This window comes from Seriola lalandi, unplaced genomic scaffold (genome assembly GCF_002814215.2).
Source record: "Seriola lalandi dorsalis isolate HSWRI2012SDOR001 ecotype SW California unplaced genomic scaffold, Sedor1 jcf7180002054748, whole genome shotgun sequence".
Classification (NCBI taxonomy): domain Eukaryota; kingdom Metazoa; phylum Chordata; class Actinopteri; order Carangiformes; family Carangidae; genus Seriola; species Seriola lalandi.
The window spans coordinates 261,854-268,708 of NW_019525301.1; the positions used below are offsets into that span (position 1 = coordinate 261,854).

Here is a 6,855-nt window from a genome sequence, read left to right on the forward strand (position 1 = left end):
TACCGAGGGCGTCGAAAAGGGAGCAAAATATGGAGTTTCACACTCGCTGCCTCCCGGTCTGTCTCGCAAGGAGAGGCACGAGCTCCTTTCTTAATGTTGTTATTAGATTTTAACACGCCGAGAAAAGAAGGGGAAAAAAAGGAAGAATCGCGGATTTGGATGTTGTTGTTTTGATGTTCCAAGTCCGTGACGTCACATCCACCTGCTAGATAAACAACGTTCATTGCATTGCAGATCCTTCATAGAAACATCATGGTCACAAGTACAATTCAGTAGCACTTAGTGGGTCCTTTCTATGGGGAAATGTAATGATATGCATTAGTTTTAGCCGAAAGTGTGACAGGAGAGAGGGGGCTGTCAGAAAAGCTAAAATGTCTAAGCTGACTAATTACAACTGAGGCAGAATGAACTTCTATTATTTCAGAAAATTCTCCTATCTTTTTTTTTTTTTTTTTTTTTTTTTTTGATGTGAGGTTCATCATAACTGTTCCAAAGCCTCACTGCAAAAAGATGAAATGCTTTGACATGATCATCAGAGATGTTTTAATCTCAGCTATGCAGATTTAACTTCGCTGTTAAAGCGGCTGATATTATACTTTTGAAAATGACAGTGTAGATAACCGGAGAACAGGTTCTTTCAGTTTGGTGTGGTTATATCTGACCTGAGGGTCAACTCTTCATAATATTTTGAAGGGGACAAGTTATTAAAAAGCTCTGCTTCGCATATTTAAATTAAATGTTAAAATTTTTGCTGATTTGTAAACAGTTTTCCCCTTAATATGACTGTCAAAAAAAGTGCAAAAACATTATGACAGTAATTAAAATCTCTGTCACTTGCCCCTGAAGAGGAGAATTATCATGGGCCAGTTCAATAGTCCAGTTAACACTCATTTTAAAGCAACATTAATTTAGCCTCAAGAGAAAATATTTTAAGTCGTTTTTTGTCCTTGATCAAGGTCTAAGAAGCACAGCTCATTTCACTATAAACGACATTACATTTATCATGGCTGCATCTGGGAGGAATGCTGCTTATGAACCTCTTAGGAAAGACTGTTTCTTAGTACAGAGCGCCACCTTCTGACCATGTATTGTCACAAGAAAATGACTATATTTCCAAGGTATAACCATTTTATCTGTAGTGTGTGAGTTTATGATTATATTACTTTACATACACTACATTTACAATCATCTCTTGCGGCACTAAACCATCTTTTATAAACCAAGATATAATATCTTTAACCCTTCAGTGCATTGGTGTTTTGTCAGTCAGTCTTTAAAGATGTATAACAGACTTATAAATTAAAACAATAATGTCTGTAAACTTCTCAAATCATATTAACAATAACAGATCCCTAAAAGACATTTTTCTTAATTTTTATAGGTTCCAAAAATGTCATTTTCAAAATGAATTTATATTTTTCAGCATAACCTATTACACTTTATGTTTATACTGTTTTACACATGAGCTACTGTAACTGCTCAATGACAGGCACCAAACATAAATTACTATAGTAATCACAGATCACAGTTACTGTGTTGTGGTCATTGCAACATGCTTCAGTTTAATGTTTCTCTTTTAACCTGATGTCCTCTGAGCTAGAACTGTTTTACTTGTAAATGTGTGATTGATCACTTGGCACAGAAATGTAATCCTTATCAAGCTTCAGACATGTCTTCGTTTTCATCAAAAAAAAAGACACTTAAATATTAAACAAGGTTATGCTCTGCAGGGAACTGTACACAGCAACACTGCACTAACTGTCACATTAAACTAAGAGAAACAACCTTCTTCATCCTTTTGCATGTCTTAATTCATGTGACACAATAGTTACACAAAATAAAGCCTAACAGGAAAACGCAACATACTTTTTCCTGTTACCTTCAGTCTGTGAATACAAAAAAGCCCTTTTATACACCACAGGTTTAAAGACCTTATACAAGTTTTGGAGGAAAACAATTGAAAAAAAACAACTTTAAGTAACAAGTGATTACATCATAAACAATAATTAATTAATTAATCATGCTGTTACAGTGGCATGTCTGTGCTCTTTTTTTAATGAAGGGATATCATCAATCCCACAGTTTAAATTCGGCAAGCTAAAAACAATGCCATATTCCCACTGTAAAGATGTACTGTCCTGTATATATGGTAGCAAGTGGCCTAAAGCCACTCACATTAGTACGGCCTACCACCACAGTGTTGTGTTTAATGACCTTAGGGTCCAGGAAGCAAGAGCAATACAGTGATAACTGATAACTCTGAAGCTAAAGAGTTGGATTTAAACATGTGAATTAGGGCTCATGACACACATGTATTCACATCCATCCATAACTAGAACTGAAAGAACTATATGATTCAAATTTTAAGAATAACATTTTTTTTACAATATACAGGTACCTCTCAGAAGGTGAAAGATTTCACCTTTTGATGAACTAAAACTAAAACATTTTTCTTGGGTTTTATGTACGACTGGTCAAATAATGAACTTTTATCTCTTATGGTACAACTACATTATTCCCATTATATGCTTAGCAGGATTTGCAATTTTTTCTATGACTTATATAATGAGCCAATCCTACAGTCTTTCATAGGATTACTGTAGTTGTTCACAAGGTTGTAAACATGATTGTGTGCTGTAATTAATTAGAAAAATTAAAATCTATGTACAATGTTATGAAGGTAATCTAATACATAATCTAAGCTTTCTAACTCTCCAGTGGCTTGATCTTCATGTCAATACAGGATCTATGAGCTCAGCAGAACCCAACAGCCATGTGTCTGTGTCTGAATTGATTATCCTGTTCTGTCGGTGTCACGCTGGTGATGTGTCGTGTGGATTAAGGCCCTGACTTGATGGAGTGTAGTTGCAAATTAATTGAGGATCACTATCAGTTACGTAACGGCCTCTCCACACGTACCCGTGCACACAACAAAGTAATTAGCTTTCTGTTAATTAGGTAATTAAGCAAATGAATAGGAGCTCCTCTTGATTTCCAAAGGGGGACGGATGGCTTTCATACAGTGTTTTTCCCTTGCTGCTGGGGGCTGTAGCATTCAACAAGTAATGAAAGGAAAGGGACTTATGAAGAAGCTATACAGATAATGACCAGTAAAGAACCGTTAAATGAGTGAAAGAAGAAGAGAAAGTAGAGATTGTGATACCTTGTGCTGCATTCTAGCTTTGTAAATATACCTGGGTAATTGATATAGCATTCTTCTGTTTTCAGGTAACAGACATAAATAAATATTAAATCTTAAAAAAAAAAAATCATAGTTACAGTGTACAACATTAAAAGGATGTTCTTGAGATTAAATTGATTGCACCAAGCTTTTTTATTCCAAATTTATGAGCCAAACATTCATGTTTCATAGAGTACAAACATGTTTTTCGGTGGTTAAACCTAAAAACATAATAAATGTCTCGTTCTTTCAGTTTAATACTTCAATACAAATTATGCCTAGATGTTGTTGTTTTTTTTCAGTGCCATGTTGAACATGTTAACTATTTGTCCACTGTGTCAGACACCATGCACCAGCAGTTCAACATGCAAAATATTATGTAACTACAATAAACGAAACTATATTATACATGATGCATGACACTGTTTAAGTATGCAAGTGAAAATTTGTATCATTACTTAGTGGTAAATAGGGAAATAGGTCCAAGACAACACTGAAATGTTGATTGCATTGTTACATGTTGTTTAGTTGAAAAATATTTTTCTTTTGCATTTGTTTGGAATTTTTTGGAATGATCCAAATGTGCTGGGTCCATTTTCCAGTAGAATAACCTTTCTCTTGCTTTGATGTGTGAGATGTTTTAGACCGCTATTGAATTTTATCAGGCACATTAGAAAAGCTAAGCTCCTGTGTAACCTCACTCATAACTTAAGATGCAAAGTATATAATCATACCCACATAGATACACGCTTGGTACCTTTTTACCACAGCTTTGTGCAGACATAAAGAAAAACAGGGGAAAAAATAATTTTGAGCTAATGTAGGTATGACCAACCACTTGTGTAGGATACCACCATACACAGTGGTGTGTATGCCATCCTTAATGTGTTTGTGTACATTGTGTTGTCAATTTTAACATTAATTATTAAAACAGTTTCAATAGTAACTGCAAATTTGTCACAGGACCAAACGCATACAAACATGAGCCAAGAAAATCAGCTGTCAGCTTTTTTAATGCAAGTGGTCATAACAACTCGGTATGAGGTCACTGTTACCATGATGAGAACTAATAACATCAAGCTTTGACCAGCATCATCTTTTTAGTATTTGCAGAGTGTAGTGTAAAGCCATAACACTTACCTCATTTTATAACAATGCAGGTGATAAACTCAAAACAGCTTTTGTTTTTGGCATTAATACAATTCTCACAGATAATGAATTATGGCAGAGTTAGATTGTAGCAGAAATAACAACTATTATAGTTTCATAACATAACATAATTGACAGCTAGGTTTTAACTGAGGTCCAAGGTCTAAATGATGTGTTGATTTTTAAATGAGACACCATGGCTTTAACAATGTGTGTATCAGTGCAAATCAAAAAGGAACGGGAGCATTTCACCCAAGATCAAGAAGCTTTCCTTTGTAGCTGCTGCGAGGAGAGTCAGCTATTCTTCCTCCCTCTGATCATTAGAGCAATGTTTCTGAACTGCACAAGCTCCTGGCTGGTGAATCCTTATAATGTTTGACTCTGGATACAATCAAGTTTTTAACATGGTGAGTGTGCTGGTCGATAACAGCATTTTTTTTTTTTTCTTTGCAATTTCAATTTGTTGTGAATGTAAAGCCCCGTGTAGGCATCATCGGAGCAGAGCAGAGCTAGATGCACTCTGCACTGCTTTTCTAAATTACTGACAAGCCCTCTGAATGCATTTTATAACCCCAGGGGACACAGAGGCACTCTAAAACCTAAGCAAGCTGTTCATGTAATTGCTCACCCTCAGCCTCTGCACAGGAGACATTCACGTCAACTCTTGTGTATTTGGTTGTCAGACATGTTAAGAGATCAAAACAACTTATTTTATGTGGTTTGGATTTAAGTCTGGTTTGGTTTTGTTTATGTCAGATTTACTGTGAAAACATTTGAATCCTGTGATTCTAGGCTGACTAAAGGGGGTAGAGAATTTACAGCGAGAAACTTTAAACATGAGAAACCACTGTTGAGACTACTTGGGTGGGTTTTTACAATACTGACTCATTAGTGATCTGATTAAAACCACATTTCCAAATGTTCACAGGAGCTAACTATAGATCATATTTCTATAATGTGCAATATGAAAAGCACTGCTTGTTACAAATACCCATAAAGCCCACATCTATCTACAGAGTGTTATAGTATCTTTCAGTCAGTTGTTTTGGTTTTATGATCGCAACCATAGACTGTATGGACATAGCCTCCTTACCTTCACCCAGAGGCTTCTGAATAGCAGGTTTTGAAACTCAGAGTGGGCTGCTCCGCTGCCACCACCTTGGCAGGTAACTCCCAGGTAATCCAAAAATGGGAAGAAGAGGTGGGGCGTGTGTGGAGCCGAGACTTCGGTGCAGGTAGGTTCAAAAACTGTGACAAGTACATGGTCCTGTTAGTATCATTACCACAGCTGGGTGTCTTTGTTCGAACATCTAACCCAAGGCTAATTCATTTGCTGGCTAATTAGCTAGTTAGGGAGCTAAGCTAACAAGCAAGGTATGGTGAGCACTGACAGCAATACCTGGTAATTGGTACTAATATAGTACAATTTCACTCACCTCAATATACAGGAGCACAGACAGACACAGACACCAACACCACAGAAGCTGCCGAGAGGTCTTGGTCAGTAGCTAGAAGTAGCTAAGGTGACGACGAGCAGCAAGCCAACTGTAGGGCCACCCACCTGACACTTGAAGCAGCCATGCCCCCAATTATGCATAACTTCTCTGCTCTGGTGAACTTTGTTTCCAGAGGCAGCAGCAACTGTTTTCAGCAAAAAGCTCTGATAAACCCAGTAGCTATCGAGCACCAGCTAACAAAGTTAGCAATTAGCCTAATCATAGAGGGGAATTTATCAGCTAACGAACCAGACATTACATAGTAGAGAAAAAACAGTGAATATGGACTTACTTTTATCTGGTGGCCAGAAACACTAGTGTAAATAAATTTTGCTCCATGTCTGCTGGATGTGCAAAAAGACAAATGCTAACATGTTACATATTAGCCATGCTAACTTTGTAAGGTGATGACAACACTTTTCACAGCTTGTTGTGCTGTATCCAAGTTGCCAAAAATGCAACAATAATGCAGCTTTAAACAGCAGGAAAATTACAGGTGTAAAAAAACATTAATTATCGTAGAATTATATTTTGCTTCAGCTGCAGGGTCCTGATATTATGCATGCTGGATTACTGCTTAGTGGGACTTGTAGAATGGAGTCACTGTTAATGTTATTAGTAACACCTTTGCTTTTCCTCCTACAAGTCAAAATGTCTGTTGTAAAAAAGACCTATTAACAAAGTGAGACAAATCAAAAACTTACACAAAACTGTGAGTTTTAGAGGTCTGGAAACTCACTTTGTCACACTGACAAAATATGTCTTACTTCAGTTGGAGAGCCATTGCTGCAGTTTTCCTAACCTTTACAATTTTCCTTTGAGAGGTATTTCCTGTCTTGCCTTACACATTGATTACACTGACACAGCACAAAGGGTGTAATGTGCAACTGGAATGAATCAGCACAAAATGGCTTGGCTTAATTGGAAGATGCTGAAACACTGAGGTATTAACACATACACTACACTGCCCTGTAACAGATATTTGTTGTTGATGATTGCATTTTGCAGAAGAAGACACACAGATAAGAA

General features: G+C 36.7%; 1 protein-coding gene across 2 annotated transcripts in view; it reads right to left on the minus strand.

The window, feature by feature from the left end:
• Positions 1-191, minus strand: part of foxp1b (forkhead box P1b) — a 150,899-nt gene extending 150,708 nt beyond the window's left edge. For both annotated transcript variants that reach the window (XM_087178901.1, XM_087178899.1), the window contains exon 1: positions 4-191. The gene's annotated coding sequence lies outside the window, so the exon portion shown is untranslated. The remainder of the gene's footprint in view (positions 1-3) is intronic.
• Between the last annotated feature and the right edge of the window lie 6,664 nt (positions 192-6,855).